Genomic DNA, 24,780 nt, shown 5'->3' on the forward strand with positions numbered 1-24,780 from the left:
TTACGAGCTTCTAGTACTGTTCGCCCACAAAATTCCTCTTAAAAACCTCAAGAAAGTATTCCCAAGTCAACTTATTAGAAGTAGCACCTCTCTTAACAGTATTCCACTAACGATGAGCCTCACCGTCAAGTAGGGACATAGTACAACCCAACTTCTCCTCATCAAAACAAGACATCTTCTTGAGGATCCTTTTAACTCCTTTCAACCAGTAATTAGCTACGGTCAGATCAGTTCCTTTCACTCCAGAAAACTCTTTCCCACCTAATGCTCGCAGACTTTCAAGTCGCAACCCTCGACTAACAGGTACAAGATTCGCAAGGTGTAAAAGTAAGTTTAGCACTAGAAATCCTCTAAAACACTCCAATCATAGGTTCCATCAGAAGGTTAACACCCTCATCAGGTATATTCACTCTACGCAATGGCACAAGATGTGCAAAGGATGTACTATCCTTTTGAGCATTTGCATTCACACGTCTACGAGGCATATCGAATCTAATAATCTAATATACACAAACAAATAAGAGGTGTGAGTGGCGGGGAAATTATCCAAGTCACGTTCCTGTAAGAAAAATTTAGAATAAAGGTAATGTGTTCCCGTCCATACCCTAATTTCAAACAAATTCATGCAGTTCAAACAAAGATATCTCAAACAATTCAAAAAATTAGAAAAATTTAGACACATGGGTTTCGTAACCCCAATCCACACACCAATAACTTAGGTCTGAGTGTTAAATAACCTAAGCTCTGATACCACCAAATATAACACCCTATACCTAGCCCGATCCCTAAACCCAAGTAATAGGATGCTCACCATCATCTCACCATCAAAAGCATAAAGCATCTCATTGACGTGCGATTAGCATCATAATAAGTAACTATATGAGGTTTAATTCTAATCTCTCCTTAACAAAGTTAAAATCTCGCTTAAACATACAATAATAAACCTTACAACAAGTTAACAGCATGCTTAAAGACCATTTAACATAAAATATTAAAAAATCATGTATGTATCAATACCCATTCGATGGAATCAATATTTTCATAAGAGGTATCAATACCTTTTAGAAAATCAATACCATTTTAGCATTCTATTTCCCTATAAAAATAAAACCAGCAAACTATTAAATGTAACATCCCGAATTATGGCTTAGTCGGAACAGTGGTTTCGGGACCACAAATCTAATGTAATAAAATTTATTTTTATTATATTTTTATGGTCTATGATTTCACAAAATGAATTTGTGAAAATTTCGTTCGAAAATTTTGACGTTTGGGCACTAAATTTGGTCAAAAGGACTAAATTGTAAAAAGTGCAAAAGTTAAGTTCTACATGTTAGAGGTGTCTAATTGTCATGAAATTTTAAATGGGAGGTCCTTAAATGCTAATTAGACCATTAGTTAATTTTTGGACAAAAATAGACTTGAAATGGGTGTAATAAAATATTTTTAAGTTAGGGGTATTTTGGTAAACTAATAATTAAATGAATTAAAAAGCCAAAATAGCCAAAATTTGGTCATCTTCTCCATGTACCAGCCGAAACCCCCATGGAATCCATGGTTAGGGTTTGGTTCAAGCTTCCAACCTCATTTGTAAGTGCCCCCGAGCGTCATTTTTAAAGTTCTTTACATTTTTGAAATCCCAGTAACATGTTCTAGCTATTTCTACCATTCTTTTGAGTTACGGTTTATGTTTAAAAATTTACCCATGAGTAATATGCATTCATTTTGATGTCTAATGGTAGAAAATGAGTGTTGGGTGTTTAATAAACGACTTTTACTAAGTGGTTTTCGATGAAAACGTTTGAAAGGACCGTTTTGTAAAAGTTGTAAAATTGGTCATAAATGGGTGATTTAGTGGAAATTGGGGGCTGTCATAGTTACGAAAAATGATCAGCATATCATAAAACAGAAGAAAATAGGATGAAGTTTAATTTCCGAGCATTAGGGAAAAAGTACAAATATGCAAAAGTTTAGGGGTCAAAAAGAAAATTTGTAAAATGTGATTTTTGGACTCCTATGAATAATGTGACTAATTAGTAGGCTAAATGTGATATTATAGATCAAGGAAAACAAGATTCGGACTTAGAACGAGGTTGAACAAGGTTAAGCACAAACTCGAAATAAATAATCGTACTCGAAACCGAGGTAAGTTCATATGTCAATGATAATGCAATAATATTATTGTTCATACTTGAACTTAAATTGATGTGTTAACATTGGGTGATGGATATTTATTTAGTTTATATGAAGATTATATATTGTAACAAATGCCAAATTATAATTATATGTAATACCATGTTTATCTTATGGACTAATGTCTAAATAAACATGGAAATGTGTTGAATTGGATGTACATGGCATGAGCAACTATGCATAATAAGAGACTTGATGAAAAGAGAAAAATCTCGGTTGAATAAAAAGGGAATTCGATGGATAAACCATGTTTTATATGTGAAATGAGATCCTGCATGTGTTGCAGTAAGGATTTAGCCCGGAAGGGTAATCCGTGATCTCAAGTATGAAAAGGATCTAGCCCGGACGGGTGTTCCTTAAGTGATAGAGCCTCCCGAAGAATATGTGTACATTAAGGATTTAGCCTAAACGGGTAATCCGATTAGGGTCTAAATTTAGCCTGGACTGGCAATTCAGATCCGAGCACATTGAGAGTGCTTGTCGTACAAGGGATTTAGCCTGGACTGGTAATCCCGCCGTAAGATGTAAGGTTCGCGGGAGTGCACATATGAAATGATCACTTGTATGAATTGATAGTGAATGGGATATCCATCGAGATTCCGAAAAATTCAACGAGATTAATATGAGAAATGAAATAAAAGGCTCTTGCCATGATACATAATGTATATTATATGATAATATTATGATGCATGTGAGTTGTCATGTTTGGACGAGTGCGGTGCTAAATGATAACATAGGTAAGTACTCGAAACCCATGAACACGTGCTTGACATGTGAAATGAAATGGACTTATGCCGATGGTCCAAATGAATGAATGATATTTATGAAAATAATTTTTATGACAAATTTGTGATGGTTATTACCTTGTTGCACTAAGATAGATTTGGTACAGCAGCATTGGTCCAACTTTGAAAATCCACCAAAAATTGTGGAAATTGAATTAAAGACTGAATAAAATATATAATGAAACCTTAACGAGTCTAGTTTCACATAAAGGAAACAGTGTAAGAAAAAGAATTCTGTATCATGAGATATTTGAATTCTTGTGAGACAGATTTGGAGTGATTCTAGACTCCCCTGTCTCAAATTTGGAAAATCACTAGAAATTGTAAAAGAATAATTATGAGTTAAAATTCATATGAATAAAATCCTTAATGAGTCTAATTTTAGGATAAAGAGGCAGAAACATTATCTGAGTCTCGTACTAGGAGATAAATAAATTTTAGTGAAGAAAGGTCGAAGCTGCCAAACAGCAAAATAGGGGAGACTTTGAATAATAAAATGTACTTATTGGCTAGACCAAAAATTCTAAAAATTTTATGATAAGAATAGATAACAGATATTAATTTGAAGTTCCGTATCTCGAGTTATAAATAATTTATCGACTATAACTCGAGTAGATAGCTTGACCAGAATATGAATAAAAGCATAATTATAGTTGTGTTACCTAAGGAAACATGTTATAATAATGCTTATTATTTTCATATGGACTTACTAAGCGTAAAGCTTACTCCCCCTTTCCATTTCTTTTAGTTTTGACAGGTCAGCTTGGGGTTGGAGATCACCGGAGGCAGCATCACACTATCAAGCCTTTACCCTTGGAGTATTGACATGTATATGTTAAACGTGTTCAAGTGAGTGGCATGTATAGGGACTTAGTTTTTCTATGATCGATGTCGTTGTGATTAGACAAATGTATTGGCTTATAATGATTTGTTGTATGTAGCCATGAAATGTGGCATATAATGATTTTGGCTTGTAAGCCTATTCATCCATGATATATGTAAATGTCTCGTGATGTGGGTATGTGATTATGCTTGCTCACTATGTATAAGAAGTATATAACATATATACATGGTGAATGCCTTAGGACCATTTGAGGTGGTCAGGGCTATGGAATATATGTGTGATATGGTAATAAGTTGATAATACCCTGAACATGGATGTTTAATTTATAAGTTTGTAAACATAGTATAATGGTATAAGGAGTAAAAAGGGGTGACTTAAGACTTGGAAAATAGCCTATTACGGTCCACATGGTTGGACACACGGGCGTGTGTCTAGGCCGTGTGTGATACACGGTTCCCTCCCATGGGTGTGTGCTATGGTCGTGTGTCCCCTGCACTTAAAATTTTAAGTTAGTACAGGACACGGGTAGGTCAGACGGGCGTGTGCCATAACAGTGTCCCAAAGTTAATATTGAACACGGACAGGCAGCATGGGCGTGTGCCATAGCCGTGTTTAAAAGTCAGTGTTACCCACAGGCTAAGGGCATGGGCGTGCCCCAAGCCACACAGGCGTGTGAGTCCACACGGCCCACCTACACGGGCGTATGGCACTCCAAAGCTAGAAATTTATTAAGTTGTCCAAAGTTTACTGAATGCTTTCGGTTTTGTCCCAAACCGCCTTAATGTAAGTTATAGGCATCGATGGCCTATTTAAGGGATGATAGCATATGTTCTAAAAGTTTTAATTTTGGGCGAAATTTAGTGACTCGGTGTTGTATGTTTATGAATGTTTAAGTCTGGTAATGCCTTGAGCCCTATCCCAGTGTTGGATACGAGTGAGGGGTGTTACAATTAATACCTATAAAAAAGTATCAGTATTTTTACCACGAGTATCGATACTCGAGAAATGGTATCAATACCAAAATGAGCTACTGACTTCTTACACATTCGAAATATCATGGAGATATCGATACTAAATACTCGATTATTGATACCTCTGCACAAAACATCATGGCAATATTCATGTAACAAATCTACCACATTACCTTATTCCCATATTTCAACATAATAGTTTCAAATCATGTACTCAAATGCTAAATTTACTTGGATCACTCCCTTGGAAATTTTTGCTTCACTCACACAGCACGCTAACTGTTTACAAAGATTTTAAAATAGTGGGTAAGCTTAAACAAGCTTAGTCAATTATCAGAATAACCACCAAATAGACATGCATTCACACGTTAAACAAAAATGATCAAATCTCTCAACAACATACGTAATTCATCAAGAGAACATACTAACATATTCATGTAATATTAATCAACTCATTTAGCTTATTATTCACCTGTGTCCGCACACATCACATATTGCAATATCATATTTAAACGATAATTTGGCATATGAGGCTATGAAACATAAAAGTAAGCTCTAATCACCACACATCCCAAAAGTGTAGCATTTAGTTGACACTCTCCAAACACAAAAACATATTCCATTGAATGGAGTCAAGCTTACATTCCCTTATCTCTCCAAATTTGTCCTCATCCTTAACACCCCAAAAACACAACACAAGGGTGAGTACTCACAAATCCTATAGCATGCCAACTATATCCAATGGTCTCAAAGATCACAAGGCCAAAATATCCACAATTAAACTCACATTTTACTCACATTTTACTTACCGTTTTCTGCACTTTTTATCTCCACATTCACTTTATAAGGACAACGTTATCACATTTAATTGGCATGTACAACATACCCACAATTAACACTTTCACAATAGCCATCACAAGCATATTTCACATGTCATAGTATCACATCTCAATTCACAGTTCCACAACACATAATCCCATATTTCAAAAATTAAACAAGGGTATGAGAAAACTTACACTCAAAACTTAGAGTAGAGTTTCAAGCTACTCCAAAATTCCCAATTAACACTATGAATCATGTCTACAAGCAGTGATTCCGAACACTCACCGTTCACGCTTTCTCCTAGATCCTGAAAGCTTAAACTAGTTTTTCCTTACCTTTTGCTTTACTTGTAGAAGGTCCTAACGATTCCGAAGCTTCACCAAAGTAAATCACAAAATTAATATTCAGCCGTAGACTCACTTAAATCAACCAAAAACACAAGCCTAAGATAGATCTTTATGAAACTAAAATTCTGACTAGCTTAGCCGAAACGTAACAATCTCAACACCTACTTGCTCCTATCACATAAAACTAATTCCAATCAACTAATTATACATCCAAGAACAATTCTCAACCTTCAAACTACACAAAACTACACAAATTCATGGTTTCGCAATTTCAACTTATACTGGCAATTTTATAAATACTCAATAAAACCTTAAAATTCTTTAACAAAACATTAGGGAAAGGTTAGAAACCTTCAAATCACTTTAAAAAAATTTGAAAAACACTTTGGAAAATATTTTTCCTTCAAAATCCTGAAATCTACCATTAATGACACAATTTTCGGTATTTATTCAAAGATATTGTTTCAATAGGTAAAAACTATATTTAAAAGACTAGATATCATAAAAAAAACTAACAGGAAATTGAATCATTACCTTCGATGGGAGAAAAATGAATGTTTGGTAGAAAATCAAGAAAATCCACAAATTTGAGAGATTACAAAATTGATGGTGTTTTTAATGTTTCTCTTAAAATTCTAGAGAGGTTTAACACTTGAATAATGATAGAAATCAAAGGATTTGAAGTTTCGGAAATAAATTTGAATGAATAGAGCTTGGGAATGCAAGGGATGGCAAAACAAAAATAAGGGGAAGGGGTTTCATGAGTTTTGCTGTAGGTTGGGGAAAAAGAAATAGGTTAATTTTAAACTTTGGCATATCTTCCTTTTTGGTACTCCTAACTTTAACCTAGTCCTCTATTCAAAATTAAAGGTTTTAGAACATCATTTTCAAAAATTAATTTGATTTTCCAAAAGCCATAGACAAAGACATTTTCGATTTACCATGCTTCAAATTTTCGATTTACCATGCTTTAAATTTTCGAACACATTTGAGCTAGAATCCCTAAATTACCCTCAAAAATACTAGGCCCAATTTTGGGGTTTGACACTATTCATTCTGTTCATATTTATTCAAACACATAATTCATTTCTGGTTTCAACGAGATCGTGAAATGACCTATTGGACATATGTATTTGAGGCTCAAATGATGTATAATTAAGTTACAGTTTTCACCTATTAGTTATACTCATTTAGTCACGAATTCATTTCACTATAGTATCTTGACTCAACTCTCCCCACCAACATACCATTACGAAAGCAACTACTTAGTGCTCGTCCAATGACCTTGTCATTAATATGTTACCCTCATAGGATATCATTGATCTCTTCGGGCTAATATTCGTTCTCCCAATATGATCTTATTTTATATCATGGTAAACATTACATCTTTCTTTATGAAAATTCAATCACTATCAAATAGTGATCAAGTTATCCATCACGAAGACGGACGACCCGTGGTCATGTTTACTTTTCATCAACCATATAATGCCAATGAGAAGATATAATTTATACATGTTTTGGGCTATGAATTCCACAATTGTGAATGACACTACATACTACATAAGTGGTACACCCAACGCACCAGTTTTCAGTTCCTTATCTATTTGAACTCAAGCTTTTACTTACATCAAAATGTACATGTCACGCATACATAGTCTGTCATCCACTCAGGACTCAAAACAAAAGTGAATAAACCCAAAAATGAATTCAAGATATATTCTTCTTGGGTCCTATTCAATGTACTTTCAGTCCAATCAGTGACATTTATGTGTCTATCTTTTGGGAGTCATCCACTCTGATGCCCAAGACAAGGCATCTCTCCAATTGGACATGATAGATGACATATTAGCCTTTCAATTGGTTTGCTCATTTTCGATTAAATTAAGGATATGTTTAGGTTCATCCACTAATACAAGTTGTCTTTTCGTACTACGATCCGACCACATAATATCACTTATTAACAATTTAAACAATAGAAAACCAATAAGCAACATTTGTTTCTATTTTGCTTTACGTGCAAAAATCCTTTGAGGATAATAATACAAAGTATATTAATTTAATTCATTAATAATTTTAATAATCAATCTATTTGAAAAAGTTACAAGTGTACTTAGATGAAAATACTACACTTAAGGTACCAGATATAACATGAATCATATACGCTATGCTAAATATGCAACACGAAGTATTAAAATTTCCTGTTCAATTTGTCCATCTATCTTTTAAGGGTACAGATTCAAAATTTAACAACAATTATCCTATTACCTCTATTCCATAATTTTCCAATTTCACTCATTGCATAATCTACCATACTCGATGAAACATCATAAAAGAACTCGAAATACATGTTTTCTTTACATCAAAGTCTCTTCTAAGCTAGTCATATACAAAGGTGTCAGGTTACTAAGCTAAACCTTTATCGACACAAAGAAAGCCTGGTTAGGGCTATATATACATGTAAGGTTACCAATCCAGGCTAAACCTTTAAAATGACATCAGATTACCAGCCCAAGCTAATTCTATGTCACATGTGTAATAGCCCAAAATTGGGTCTAGTTGGGACAGAGGTTTCGGGACCACAAAATCCGAGATAGAAATAATTATTTTATGATTATTTTGAGGTCTGTGATATGATTGCATGATTGTGTGAAAATTTAGTGAAGAAATTCTATGCATAAAGTGCTCAATTTAAAGTTAGGGACTAAATTGAATAAGTTGCAAAACTTGCATTCTAGAAGTTTCTAGTATGAAATTGCTTTGAAATATTAATTAGGAGGTCTTAAATAGAAATTTTACCAATTTCTAAGTGATGGACAAAAATTGTACATAGATGGAATTTTTGAAAGTTTAATAAGCAAGGGCATTTTGGTCATTTGGTAATTAAAAGAAATAAAAACGGAAAATAAAGCCAAAATTGACTCATCTTTCTCATGGAGGCCGAAATTAGCATGGGGGAAGCCATGGCTAGTGTTTTCAAGCTTTCCAAGCTCAATAGTAAGTCCATTATAACCCTGTTTTTCAAGTTCTTTACGTTTTTGGAATCCCAATAATTTGATTAAGCTTATTCTAGCAATAATTTAAGCTAGGGTTCATATTTGGAAAAATACCCGTAGGTGAAATTTGTTTATTTTGTTGTTTTATAATAGAATATGAGGTTTTAAATTATGTTAGACAACTTGTGCTACTCGGTTTTGAGTGAAAACGAGTAAAAGGGCTTAATCGGTAGAAATACCTAATAGTCATAAGTATATGTTAGAGTGAGAATTTGATATTGCCATAGAAGGGAAAAGTGATCAGAAATGTCATAAAATATAAGAATAAGGGATGAAGTTTAATTCCCGAGCCGAGGGGCAAAAGTGTAAATATGCAAAAGTTTAGGGGCAAATTGTAATTTTTCCAAAGTTTGAGTTAAGGACTGTTTTGAATATTAAATTAATTAAATAAGTAAAATATGATGTTTTAGATCCCGGAAAATAAGATTTGAACCTAGAATGAGAGAAAAATCGAAAATTGGGAAAGTTGGTAAAATGGTCGTTTTAGTATCGAGGTAAGTTCATATATATAATAAGCATTAATTTATGCATGTTTCAATGTAAAATTGATATATTCATTATGATTTCTGAGGTGTTGAAAGTATGTAAGTTGGTATGATAATAATACAGCAATAATGCTGTAATTTATATTTGAAAGTTAAATTTAGTGAATTAATTGAATTATATTAAATTAAATGATTATGGTGCCAAGTTTATGAATTGATTTAAAAATATGTCTATGGTACATGAAGTGCATTGAATTATCATACATAAATGTGATTTCTATGATTATGGATATTATGGGAAATTGTAAGTTCATATGATTTTTAATAAGGCAATGTGTAATTTAATGTTATTGCCTTGATATTAAATGAGATGTAACTTTATATGTAAGTAATACATCAATATTACTTGTATTATGATATTTTATAATAATATTGGAAATATGTTTGTGGATAATTACTTGATTGGCGAAATTGTTGGAAAAGAGAGAGAAATCCCGATTGAACCTTCGGAAAGATTGGATGATACAGATAGTATGTAGCTAGGTCACATGTATGGTGCTGAGCGCACATCATGTGTACAAGAGAGCTACAAGACATTATGATGTAGCTAGGTCGCATGGGTGATACTATGTGTACACCATGTAGACAAGAGACCTACGGGATATATGTAGCTAGGTCACATGCGTGGTTCCAGGTGAAGGACACCATGTAGACAAGAGAGCTACGAGATAAATTGGCTAGGTCACATGGGTGGTACTGAGTGTTCACCATGTGTACAAGAGAGCCGAACTATATGATGGGTGGAGCTATGTGTTGAAACCACCAAGTATCGAGGATTGATCCGAAGTGTTCAATGGGAAACTCTTTATGTATTGCTTTGTGAGTTTTGTGATGAATAAGTGCAGGAACTTCATTATGTGAATGATGTGTTCATTAAGTGACCAGGATGTAGTGAGGTTATAAACAAGTAAGTTATACATGAGAATGATTTTATGGTGACCTTGTGATCATGGGCCTATACTTGTGATGTATGAAATGTGGTGAAAATGATTTGTGATATGTATGTTAAAATGAGGTTAATACAAAGAAAGTGTCAAAGAGTGAATTAGCAATAAAATTGTTTTGGATAGTAGCAGTGACGTGATTTTGAAAAATCACCAAAAATAGTAGAAATTGAATCAGAGACTTAATGAGATATAAAATTAAATCTAAGTGAGTCTATTTTCATATAAAAGAAACAGAGCAAGAAAAGGAGTTCTATATTTTGAGATATTTATATTTTTGTGAGACTGGTTCAGAATGATTACGTGATCCCCTGTTCTAACTTTGGAAAATCACAAAATTTTGGATAAAACTAATTAGAGGCTTAAACTTATATTTTTAAAATCCCTAATGAATCTATTTTCAAGATAAATCAACAAGAACATTATCCGAGTTCTGTACTATGAGATAATTAAATTTTAGTGAAGAGAGGTCAAAACTGTCAGAAAGTGAAATAGGGGAAATTTTAATGAATAAACTATACTAATTGGATAAACCAAAAATTATGAAAATTTTATGGTGGAAATATATGTGAGTCTAGTTTTAGGAGAAATTTACGGATCTTAATTTGGAGCTCTGTAGCTCGAATTATAAATAAGTAAGTGACTATGACTCGTGTGGACAGTTTGATGTGAGCATTTATTAGTAAATTGTGAAATCGTACTTACAAGAATGCTATATACATTAAGGATGTGGAATGGAGAGGAGGAGGAGGAAAATAAATATATGTGGAATACATGGAAACTATGGTATATGAAATATTGATATAATGAAATAAATGATATGTGTTTACAAGAAAACAGAAAGAGAATGATATGTATCATGACATGTATATATATATGACTAGTCTCATTGTAATGCTTGTTAGGTATGGAGTTGAATTGAAATGTTTCAGGCAAACATGTTATTTTGCGTATCTGAATTGTGGTATTTTATAAAGATATGATCTAGTTTTAAATATGAATGCTTGATGATTAAGCTGAAGATATTTGGTAAGATGATAATCTTGGTATAAATGTATAAGTGGTACTATAATAAACAAGGTAAAATGAGTATGAGAGACACATGTATGATGACATACAAATGCTATGTTTGTGGTTTAATTGAGAATATTTAATCATTAAATGAATACCATGTTATATGCTTTTGATTTTGTATAAGTGTGTAAGAGATTAAGGTTGACCAAAGCTTGGAAAATAGCCTAGGTATATTCCACACAGGCAGAGACACGACCATGTGTCTTAGCCGTGTATGGAACACGACTTTGGGACACGGGCGTGTGGAGCCTTAAAGCAAGAAATTTCCAAGATTTTCATAAGTTCTCGGTTTAGTCCCAAACCCTTTCTAAAGTATGTTTTGGGCTTCGTAGACTCAAATAAGGGACTATGTGTAAGTGAATGAACATTTTGAAATATGAATGAAATTTTATGGCCCGTATTTTAGTTTAATGTTTGTATGTTTGTCCGATAACGCCTCGTACCTTATCCCGGCCTCGAGTACGGGTAAGGGGTGTTACAACATGTATCTTCAAATCCACAACAAATGCTGGATCTTGGAATCATCAGGAAATAACATGTATCTATGTGTACGACTCTTTTACTAAGTTTATCGGGACACTTTCATTTCATAATTCAATATCTCATTGCTATATTTAACAAACCGAATCTAACTTACCAAATTTAGTTTATACAATTTAAATAATAAAATTAAAGAAGAATTAAACACTGTTATATATTGTATATACTTACCTAGCGGAATGGTAAAACACCACGATAAAGCTTACTCAACAACCTTTCCTTTTTCGCGGTCTTCTCTTTACGGATTCAACTCTTGATCTATAACATAATTTAATTCAATTCAATTCTTATCAACCAAATATCATTCATCTTCTCACTATCTATATATATGAGTCATTCAATTCTATCACTTGAAATTCTAAATACTATTCATCATGTTACAATACATTTAAACCCGTTTCAAACATTCATACTTGAATCTTTATAATTAAGAATAACAATTCTTCACTTTACCAGGTAAATATTTTTCATATCTAAATTTCTAATCTAATTAATTATCACCAACACCTCAAGCATGTAACAATGGTAACACTTCAAAACTTTAATACTTTTGAAAACAGACACACAAGTTAGCTAAATCGAGTTATCACATTCACAAAAACATAAAATTTATGAGAATCAGACTACAATTTACTTACCATCCAAGACCGAAAGCTAAGGATATTTTAAAGCTTTTCTTTCTGCCTACTATGGTGAGATTTTGGAGAAGAAGATGAGAATGAAAATCATTCTATTTTGATACATGCACAGATGGGGTGAAATTTATTAAATTCCATTCACTGAAGCTGCCAATTTTAAGTTTAGGAATTATTAGATTTATGATGACTTTTTGGATAGGATTTGGACATTTTCGAGTTTATATATCTCATGGTATTCAAAGATCTATATCTTATCTTCGAAACGCATTTTGAATCACTCAATTTCAGGCTTGGGAACTCTAGCTATGATTGTTTTAGTGAAGCATGCTCGAGCAAAATTTTTAGACGAGATTATAACAGGAATTACGAGTTTCGAGCTTTTAATTCGAGTTTAAATCATATTGGGTTCAGTTTTTAAGCTTAATTTTTATTATATATGAGCCCAATATTATATTTATTATGTTTTATTATTTATTTTAAATTTTGAATTTTGGATATTGTTTAAGTATTTTAAGTTGTTTAGGAGTTTTTGTTTCTTAGTCAAACAAGAAAATTTTAGTTTAAAACTACTTCTTATTTAGATTAATTAAAGTTTCAGTATACTTTAGAGTTTTATTTGGATGTACTTAGCTAGCCTATATAAAGGCTTCTTCATTGTGCAATGGGGAGACAATTGTTTTCATTAATAAAGTTTTCAAATTTGTTTCTTTGTACAAGATTTCTTTCTTGTGATTTTTTAGAAGTAGTTTTCTTCTCGATTTTCTTCAAGGAGTCGTGGGAATTCATTCTTCACCCTTCAATTTACCAATGATTTTTTTTTTGGAGGGTTGATTGGAGTCATTAGTTGAGTTTGTTTTGATTTATACCTCAAATGGTTCAATTGGACATTTATCATTCTATCCATCATATCCATCAGTTTATCATTCCATCTTCCACTTTACTTTAATCTATATTTTCACTATTAGTTATTATTTTGAACATTTATCCTTTTTATCCTTTTTTCTTATTTTTATTATTTCCTTTGGTATTTTCTAAATTTATTTGGTTTTTTCCTTTCAGGTCACATCCAAATCTTTTCTTCTTGAGTCAAACAACTTGAATTCAATCCTTCTTCTGCTTCCTTCGCTCCAATTCCTTATTATATTTCCTTCCACTTAAATACTTATTCTCACAATTATCAAAGTCTTATTTTACTAACATTCTAACAGGTGTTCATCCAAATCCATGCATCAATCGCCCACTAACTTTGAAAGTGGACAATTGCTATATAAAACCTTTTAACTCTTAAAGGTCAAGGATGACTAACTGTTACCTTCATTACAATTTAGTCATTAAACAAAAATCAATTATCAAATCAACTAAATTATCTAATTATAATTTCTTATAACAATATAATAGACTGGTAATCATGAAACATGAAAAAATTACGGGCTTAACCATCGATAAACGGGGTTCCAAAACCATCGCTTCTAGTACCACTAAAATCGGGTTGTTATAATTCTCCCCTAAGGAAATTTTTGTCCTCGAAAATTTTTACCTAAAAAGAAGTTCGGGTATTATGACTTCATAGTTTCCTCGGGTTCCCAGGTGGCTTCTTCAATACCATGGCGTTGACACAAAACCTTTACTAGAGTTATCCGCTTGTTTTTTAGTTCTTTTACTTCTCGAGCTAGAATCTTCACTAGTTCCTCACTATAAGATAAATCAGGTTGTAGCTCTATTTCAATCGAAATTATTACATAAGATAGATCAGAATGGTATCGACGTAACATTAATACATGAAAAACATTGTGGATTTTCTCAAGCTCTGAAGGTAAAGCTAATCTATATGCCACTGGACCAATTTGCTCAAGAATCTCGTACAGTCCTATAAATCTCGGACTAAGCTTTCCTTTTCTACCAAACCGAAAAATTTTCTTCCAAGTTGAGACCTTTAAAAATACCTTTTCACCAATCTGAAACTCAATATCTTTTTTTTTTTTTAAATTTGCATATGAATTTTTTCAATCGAAGGAAACTTTTAAACAATCACTGATAACTCTAACCTTATCCTTAGTTTCACGTGCAAGATCAGTTTAGATTAAATTCTTTTCACTTAACTCAAACCAGTACAACGAGGTTCTTCATTTTCTTCCATATAAAGCTTCATATATTGTCATTTTGATATTTTACTGATAACTGTTATAGTATGCAAACTCTACTAGTGGCAAGAATTTCTTCCAACTACCCTCAAATTGCAAAACACAATAATGAAACATATCTTCAAGTATCTGTATCAGTCGCTCAGACTATTCATCTATTTGTGGATGAAATGTTGTACTGAAATTTAGTTTGGTACCCAAGGCTTCATGTAACTTACTCCAGAACCATGAGGTAAACCTCGAATCACGATAAAAAATAATAGATAATGGTACATCGTGCAATCATATAATCTCAGCACCATATAACTCATCTAGCTTTTCAAGCAGGCAATTAGTCCTAACCAGAATAAAATGGGCTAAATTTGTTAATCGATCAACAATAACCCAAATAACATATTTCTTCTTCGGTGACAAAGGTAAATCGATTACAAAATCCATTATTACTCGTTCTTATTTCCACTCGGGAATCATCACTACTTGAAGTAAACCTGAGGGAACTTGATGTTCAACCTTAACTTGCTAACATACAAAACATTTCGAGACAAACTCTTACATTTTGTGTTTCATTCTCGACCATCAATAACTCTATTTTAAATCATTATACATTTTTTTGTTGCCTTGATGAATTGAGTAAAAGTTGTTATAGGCCTCCTGTAGAATATTTCTTTTAACCTCAACATCATTCGCCACACAAATTCGATTTTGAAAATACAAACTATCCTCTTTATCAATGGTAAAATCAGAGGTCTGACTATCCTGAATATGCTCCTATTTAGCTAATAAACTTGGGTCGTTTATTTGAAACTCTCGAATTTTTTGAATGAGTAATGGTTTAACTCTCATCTCAACAAGAATAGAACCATCCTAACTTAAGTTTAACTGAACATTTATAAATCTCAAGGAAAATAAAGACTTTTGACTCAAAACATCGACAACCACATTAGATTTTCTAGGGTGATAATCAATTACCCAATCATAATCTTTTAATAGTTCAAGTCATCTTCATTGCCACAAATTTAGCTCCTTTTGAGTCATCAAATACTTCAAGCTTTTGTGATTAGAAAACACATGACATTTCTCGCCATAAAGATAATGTCGCCAAATTTTTAAAGCAAAAACAACAATTGCCAACTCAAGATCATGCATCGGATAGTTCTTCTCGTGTAATTTCAATTGTCAGGAGGCATAAACTATTACTTTACCTTCTTACATCAAAACACAACCTAATCCACTGAGTGAAGCATGACTATATACAACGAATTCCTTTCCAGATTTTGGCCGCTCCAACACAAGAGCTTCTGTTAACATTGCTTTCAACTGATCAAAGCTATGCTAAGACTTTTCAGACCAAACAAATTTAATCTCCTTCTGTAACAACTTTTTCAATGGAAAGTAATCATTCAAAATCTCTTGACAAGCCGTTTGTAATATCTCATCAAACCTAAAAAATTACGCACTTCAGAAATGTTTCTTGGAGGTTTCTAATTTATTATTACAAAAATTTTGCTTAGATCAGCGCGAATACCATCCGCAGAGATTATATGACCAAGGATTCTGACTTCTCATAGCTAGAATTCGTATTTACTAAATTTGGCATATAATCATTTTTCTCACAATATTTGTAACATAGTCCGTAGATGTTGGGCATGTTCAACTTAATTCTTCAAATAAATCAAAATATCATCAATGAACACAACTAAAAACTAATCCAATGTAACAACTCATTTTTAGTCAAATCAGAACAATGGTTTTGGGACCATAAATTTGAGGTCAAAATATTTATTTTATTATTATTTTAATGTCTACAACATGATAGTATGATTGTGTGAAAATTTTGTTAAGAAATTTTACCGTTTCAATGCCCAATTTGATAAAAATGACTAAATCGTGTAAAATGAAAAAGTGGTGTTCTAATAGCTAAAGGTGCTAATAGTTATGGAACCTTAAAGTGGAGGTCCTTATGTGGTAATTAGACCATTAATGTGTTAGTGGACATTTATGAGATTGGTAATGTTGAAATTTGATTGAAATTAAAAGGTTAATTAAGTAAATTAGTAAATTCTGTTAAATAAATAAAACAAAACAATTTTTTTATATAAAACAAAACAATTTTTTTATCCCTTATCATCTTCTCCAATAGAATATTCAAGGGAAAGAAAGCCATTCTTGTTCATTTAGGTTTCAGTCACTTTGAGGCTTGATTGGTGAGTGATTTTTGTCCCGTCTTTAATGATTTCTATATTTTCGAAGTCGTTGTAGCTTAATCTAGCTAGCCAAGGGACTAATTTGAAAAAAATTTAAAGTTTTAGGGTCTTACCATTGATGAATATGGGTGTATTTTGATGTTTGATGATAGAAAATGAATGATTGTTGTTAGATAAACAACATTTGTTAAGTGATTTTGGGTGAAATTTCAAGTTAGGGATTTATTTGTGAAAAATGAAAATTATGTGGTAAATGTGTGAAATAATAAAAAATATGGGCTGCTACAATAATAAGGGAAATTCGGCTAACATGGTAGGGACCTAATTGCATGAATTTGTATTTTTATGAGCTAAGGACTAAATTATAAAGATTTTGAAATATTAGGGGAAAAAGTGTAATTTTGACATAATATGATTTTTGGGCTAAATTGAATAGTATTATAATTGAATAAGTTAAATTCGATATTATATAGATCAAGAAAAATGAAGTTTAGATCTAGATCGAGGGAAAAACAAAGTAGTGGACTACTCGATCCATTTCGTCGTTTTTGTGAATCGAGGTAAGTTCGTATGTTAATAAGCATTAGTATAATTGTGTTTTAAATGCTTTATTATTGAATTAAATGTGAATATGACCTTACGGATATGTTCGACGAAGATTCGGCAATGTGAAATCCCGGTTGAACCTTAGGAATAGACAGGATACAAATGACACGTCATGTCATTAGGGGTTATTGTGTTTGGGTGCTAGTCCGTACGTTCTACCTGTGGCTGAGTTATCCGGCATGTGTTGCAGATCCTTGTCAGCTTGTGTGAGCAACACCGTGTAGTTACATCTTGACCGTCAGCTTGTGTGAGCAAACCCGTTGATAGCCCGAGTATTCGATATTATTCCAAATGGTTCAATGGGTAGATCGATGAATTGAAAGAGTATGAAATTTATACAAGCTAGTACAGGTATGTACGTGAACTATACAATCGTTGAATAGAAGAAATTGATGGAATTCATGTTTAACCTTTAGATTGAATAAGTGTTAAGTTTTGGATTTTAAATTGAATTACATTATGAGATGTTTTATGTATTTGAATTGTAATTGAATGGTAAGTTTCACTTATTAAGCATACGAGCTTACTAAGCTTTATAGCTTACTCTGTTTATTTTTCTGTGTTTTATAGTGATTATCGAAGCCTGCTCGGATTTGGGAGTTGTCGGAGATCTTATCACACTATCAAGCTATCATTTTGGTACTTCTGAACTTGTGTTTTTGGTTATATGGCATGTATAGGAGTTTTGGTTAATTTGGTCTATATGTTGGTAATGGATTTAGCCATTTGATTTGGCTTGTAAATGATGAATGGTTAGTTATGTGTATAGCCATGTGATTTGGCTTATTTTGGTTTATTTGGTTATGTATATATATGTGTGCAAATGGTCTTTTGTTAGGTGGTTGGTAATTGCTATGTGAATGCTTGTTTGTGGATTGGTATTTTGAGTATCAAATGGTTGAAATTTGGAGATATGGAATGCTTGTGAGAGGCAAGATAATGTATATATGAAGTTAACCAGTTAGGTGATTTGTGAATATGAAATTGACATGTCTTGAATAGGTAAATTATGATGTTATGAACACTATAGTTCTTGGTATGGAATTAGCATGAATTAGGCTTGGTTGAGATTGGTTTGAATGCCTATTTATGCCATGTTATATGTCATTTGGTTTGTGTAGGTAAATGCAAGATTCAGTGAGAAAAATGGCTTGGAAAATAGCCTATTTTTGTCCACATGGTCAGAGACACGGGCGTATGTCTCAGCCGTGTTTGACACACGGTCAGGTGACATGGTCGTGTGTCCCCTAGTGTTTAATTAGAAACCAAGTCAGTATGCTTCACACGGCCCAGCACACGGGTGTGTCTCTTGGCCGTGTGACATAAGTCAGTACACCCTACAGTTTTGGCATGGTCTGGCACACGGGCATGTGAGGCCATTTCGAATAGTACACGGGCTAGTCACACGGGCGTGTGGTTGGCTGTATAATCCAAGTCAGATAGTTACAAGGGATCGGACATGGGCTGGGACATGGCCAAGTGATCCCATTTCGAATGTCCACACGGCCTGTGACATTGGCGTGTCTTTGGTCGTGTGAGACACACGGCCGGGCAACACGGGCGTATGTCCCCTGTATATTGAAAAATTTTCTATGTTTTCCAAAAATGTTTTAAATTATCATTTTAGTCTCGAACCACTTTTAATGCATGATTAGGGCCTCGTAGGCTCATATTACGGACTGTATGATTGATTGTGAATGACTTTTATTCGGGAATGGAAAATGTACATGATATGTATGATTGTTTATGAAATAAGTCCGGTAATGCTCCGTAACCCTATTCTGGCTACGGATACGGGTTAGGGGTGTTACATCCAAAATAGCTAAAATACACGATTCATAAGATTCATAAATGCAGCAAGGGCAGTGGTCAAGCCGAACGACATTACTAGGAATTTATAATGCCTATATCGAGTTTGAAAAGCAGTTTTTGATACATCTAATTCCTTAACTCGTAGCTGATAATATCCTGGCCGAAGATCAATTTTTTAGAATACAGTGGCTCCTTTCAACTGATCAAATATGTCATCAATGTGAGGCAACGGGTACTTATTCTTTACTGTAACTTTATTCAACTGTCGGCAATCAATACATAGTTTCATTGTTCCATCCTTCTTTTTTACAACAAAAAAAGCAGCGTACCCCACGATGATATGCTCGGTTGGATGAATCCACAATCAATTAATTCTTGCAACTGAACTTTTAATTCCTTCAATTCTTTCAGAGCCATTTTGTAAGGAGCAATTGAGATTGGAGCAAATTCATATGCTAATTTAATTACGAATTTCACTTTTCTTTCTGGCGGTAGTCCCAGTAATTCTTCTGGAAACACATCTACAAACTCTCACACAACCAGGACTTGCTCAACTTTTGTTTACGCCATTCTCGTATCTAGTACGTAAGCTAGAATGTTTTACCTCTTTTTTTTACCAACCTTTGATTTTTCATAGTTGTTATAATATTAGCAACTAAATTAACTCGCTCAGTTTCAACATTTACTAATTCGCCATTTTGACATCTCAATACTATATGCTTTTTTATATAATTAACAATGGCATCATATTCAGTCAAGCAATCTATACCAAGTATGACGTCAAACTCATCAAATGGTAATAACATCAAATCTGCAAGAAACTCATAACCTCATATTTTCAACGGACACTTCCTACATATCTTATTAACTACAAGGCATTATCCTAAAGGTTTTGATACTTTAACATCAAACTCAGTCAACTCTACTGGCATATTTTTCTTAGTTACTAAGGCAGTGCATATATACGAATGTATTGATCCAGGATCGGTTAAAGCACAAATAGTAACATCAAATAGAGAAAATGTACCAGTAATTACATTAGGAGAAACACTCTTTTCTCTAGCCCGAATCACATATGCTCTAGCAGGTGGTCAACCTTCAGACCTCGCAGTCACTTTGCGTTTTGTATTGTGACTAGCTCTTGAAATATTTCCAGGTCCCTTTTTTTACCTCTTTGCGATGTGGTCGCTAGTTTAACGACTTGTTCTACGTGAGGCTCAATCTTATGTGGACAATCCCTTAAACAATGCTCTGCCAACCCACACCAGAAATAGGACCTATTTTTTAAACGACATTCACCAAAATGGTTTTTACTGCAATGCTCACATACCGGCTTATCCCCTTGGCGGACACTACTCGCACTGGCAATGGATGTAGCCTAGGGTCTGGAATTAATATGTCGTAATCGATATCTCCTTGTATAACTAGAATGAGGCATGAACCTATTTGAAACATCTCTAGATATATTTGGCAAAGGAATGAGAAAACATTTAAACACACTACGCTTAGTTGAATTCTGATGTTTCATTTTAACTTGCCTCTTAGTGATACATATATCTTCCATTTTTTGATTTCTATCTGCCAAAATAACAAACTCTCTGATTTTGAGGGCTCCTACCAACATTTGATGTAACACCCCTTAACCTGTATCTGTCGCTGAAACAGGGTTACAGAGTATTGCCAAAACTTTTAGAATATTTTTTAGATAACTCACATAAATTACTATTCATTAACCAATATTATTCATATCGTCCCTTAAATGGACCTTTGAGGCCTAGTATGAGCATTAAAATCGAATCGGAACTTAATCAGAAACTCTAAGAATTTTTCGCGACATTTCAAAAATTTTCTAAGTTACAAGGCTCACACGCCCGTGTAACCCTGGGACACACCTGTGCTGTGGCCATGTTCGACCTCGTGTAACTCTATGACTTACGCACACTGCCATGCCACACGCCCATGTGCTAGGCCGTGTGGTTAATTAAATTCTTTCGAAATTAGGTGCAGGTTTCACAAGGCCAAGACACACGCCCGTGTTCTAGGCCGTGTAGCACACACGGCTGAGACACACACTCATGTCTCTGCCCTTGTACTCAATTCTGAGCATTTTGTTTTCTTGAATTTAAGGTGTAAGGGACACACGGCCTAACCACATGCCCATGTACCAAGCTATGTGTCACGCACGGTCTAGACACACACCCGTGTGGACAAAATAAAGTCATTTCTAGCTTCATTTCTCACCCAAAATCACACCAATGACCTGCACTTAAACTCACATCCAAATACCAACCATTTCAAGCATTCAAATTAAGCAAACTCTATCATTCAACATGGCATATCATTACATGTACATGCATATATGTTTATAATCTTACCTTCGTATATTTTATATCATAGGCATAATTTGAACAGCCATGTAACATGTATATAGCTACCATAGTATGACATTACAAGTACATCAAAAACAACCATTACTAGTCATTCCAATGGCTAGATTACAAACCACATATTTAAGCCATCTATGGCCAAGTTAGCCTATACATGCCATTATACCAAAATGATTTAACTATATATACCCAAAATAAGCTAGTGAATAGTGTAATGATGCTCCAATGACCTCCAACCTTCGCGAGCTTCCGAACAATATAAAATAGGGGAAAATAAAACAGAGTAAGCATTACATGCTTAGTAAGTTCGTATAACAGAAACTAAACTTACCAAACCCGTTTATTAAATCTAAGCATACAATATCATGTTTTCCATCCATTTGGCAAAATTGCCTAAACACATGCATTCAATCAAACATGTTAGTCACAAAATCTTCACATCAATCAAGTAAACATAGATGAGCTCATCATGCAATATTATTTCAAGAAATTATCATTTCATCTCATAATTCTCTCATCATGCCAAAAGTTTTGTCCGTTGAATCATTGAAATTCCGATGGATACTCAAGTAGTACACTCAAGGTGTACAATTCAATAACCCGTCAATTCTTATCCAAGAGTACCCATTAGGGCTCTTAATCAAAGACCACACTCTCGAGCCACATATCATATTACAGGATTACTAATCCATGCTAAATCCATTATGTAATGTATGCTTAGAAGAGCTCAATTAGGATTACCAATCCAGGCTAAACCCTAATTGTAACATATGTTTGAGAGGGATTATATCAGGATTACCCATCCGGACGAAGTCCTTTCTATAATGAGATCAATAGGATTACTCATCCGAGCTAAATCCCGTCAGCAACAAATGCAAGACCTCATTCATTTCCGGAAAGCACATATATTCATCGGAATTCAATATCCAAACGGAGCTTAACCCTTTTTCACCGTTTCAAACATGTATTCAATTCTTCATCATAGAAATCAAACATTCATATCAATATAAGTCACATTCCATACAAACACAACGTTCAATTTAACATATTTACATGCTCAATTAAGTTACACGAACTTACCTCGACACTAGTTCGCGTATAAAATCTACTAATCCGAAACTTTTTCTTTTCCTTAATCTAACTTCTAATTTGTGTTGTCCGGGTCTATATAAATAATTTTAATCTGCAATTTCACACATTTCATATTCGTTTGGACTCAATTTATGTCCTAGGCAAAATTACCATTTTGCCCCTAACTTTTTCATAAATTCCAATTTCATCCCTAGGCCTAGAAAATGAAATTCATGCAATTTACTCTCTATTCCAAGCCTAATGAAATTTCAATATAGAATTTACAGCACATATTTTCTATGAATTTCAGAATTTTTCATCAATTTTCACAACTTTACATTTTAGTCCCTAAATCATGTTTTCATCAAAAATCACTTTGTAAAAGTTGTTTATCTATCAACAACATTTCATTTTCTACCATAAATTTTAAATTTTCAGTATATTCATCCATGACCTAATTTCCATACTTTGATAACTCTTCAAATTGATCCCCCAAATAGATAGATCAAGCTATATCGGTTTCAAAAATATTAAAATTACTAAAAACAGGATAAGGAAACTTACCCAATTAAGCCATGAAAGTTTCTTCTCTCTCCTAGGGTTTCCATGTATTTTTGGGAAAGAAGATGAGAAAAATAAGATGATATTTTCTTTTTCATCTTTTAACTAATTAAATTATTTCAAATTCCAATTTAGTCCTTGCCCTTTTTCTAAATTTGCATGGATGAGTCACCAAAATATCTACATACTTTTCTTTAATGGTCTAATTCCATATAAGGACCTCTAGTTTTGAATTCCGTAGCTATTTAATCCTTGTAGCTACTAGAATTCAACTTTTGCATTTTATATGATTTACATCTCATACTCATCCACAGTCATTTTTCCTTATTTTAACTTTAGAAATTCTTTTTTCTTCTTTTCCAGATACCTATGGCTAATGTATTTCTTTCTAAATTTAGTTTGGAAGAACTCCCACTCATCCAAAATGAATATGGACAAATGGTTATCCGAATTTATTGTCCAGATTTATTTAAATCTGGACAACCATTTGTCTGGATTTATTCTATATGCATATTTTAATTATTTTTTAAAAAATATTTTATTTTTTGTAAGAAATATTTTTTTTTGGTGACATGTATGTAATAGTGATTGGTGGCTTCCGTTTGCCATGTCGTCGAGATTAATAGTCAAGCCAATCAACTAACGAAGGGCTAATAATTTTTTTTTTGAATAATTGAGAGCTCAATTGGATGCAATTTTTTTTTCATAAGGGTCTAATTATTTTCTTTTACTTTTTACTAAAAGCTTTTTTCATATAATAGAATATTTAGATATGATTTAATGTTAAAAAAATAACAACATATAAATAATATTCAATGGAATCGACTCACAATATATATTAATCTAAAATTTGAAAGATAAATTAGAATAGATTAAATAATTCTAAAAGTTACGATAATCCATTTTTTCTATTTAAATATGTAAATAATTTAAAATTTGAAAAAATGTAAAAATAAAAAATAAATTGCAGACTAAAGTACAAATCCAACTAATTTACCTAAAAAGGCCCATTTCCAAGTATATTTACGAAAATGGGTCAATTTCTGAATTATTTATCAGAAAGAGTCGATTTTGGCAAAACGCGTCCACGTAGGAGCGTTTTAGGGGGAAATTTCAGCAAAATGCACCCCTAGGGGAGCGATTTTGCCATTTCAGCACAAAACATGCTAAGGTGGACGCACTTTTGCCTGTCCTTAGATTAAATTTTTAAAAAAAGTCATTTTTTAAAAAATTATAAAAATA

This window comes from Gossypium hirsutum, chromosome A03 (assembly GCF_007990345.1).
Source record: "Gossypium hirsutum isolate 1008001.06 chromosome A03, Gossypium_hirsutum_v2.1, whole genome shotgun sequence".
NCBI classification, from domain to species: Eukaryota; Viridiplantae; Streptophyta; class Magnoliopsida; order Malvales; family Malvaceae; genus Gossypium; species Gossypium hirsutum.